Here is a 751-nt window from a genome sequence, read left to right on the forward strand (position 1 = left end):
GGGTGGCAGGCCCCCCAAAAGAGTAAAAAAGAATGAACACATTTATTTATTTATTTGTTTGTTTGTTTGTTTATTGGAGGGGGGGCTCCTGTGTGCTCCAGAGGGGATATGAAGGTCAGAGGGCTTGGTTCTCTCCTTCTACCATGTGGATTCCAGGTATCCAACTCAAGTCATAAGGCTTGGTGGTAAGGTGCTCTTCCAGGTGAGCCACTGTAGGTGGGGTTTTATGTCCCACCAGCTAGCTCCCAAATAACCACACAGAGACTTATTATTAATTACAAATGCTCTACCGATGGCTTAGGTTTGTTACTAACTAGTTCTTAGATTTTAAATTGGACCATATTTATTAATTTACATGCTACACAATTCTTGGCTGTGTTACGTCATATTCTACATGTTATCCTTCCTCTCTGTCTGGCTGCTCTTTCACCCCTAACACCACCTTTCTTCCCAGTGTCCTGTCTGCCCTGAAAATCCTTCCTAGTTATTGGCCATTCAGCCTTTTATTAAACCAATTCAAGTGACAAATCTTCACAGTGGGCTGAACCATGGTGGCACACGCCTTTAATCCCAGCATTTGGGAGGCAGAGGCAGGCAGATCTCTGTGAGTTCGAGACCAGCTTGGTCTACAGAACTAGTTCCAGGACAGGCTCCAAAGCCACAGAGAAACCCTGTCTCGAAAAAAAAAATCTTCACAGTGTTCAAAAGGATTATATTCCACAGCAAGCCATCTCATCTGCCCAAGAGGGAA

This window comes from Microtus ochrogaster, chromosome 10, assembly GCF_000317375.1.
Source record: "Microtus ochrogaster isolate Prairie Vole_2 chromosome 10, MicOch1.0, whole genome shotgun sequence".
NCBI lineage: Eukaryota > Metazoa > Chordata > Mammalia > Rodentia > Cricetidae > Microtus > Microtus ochrogaster.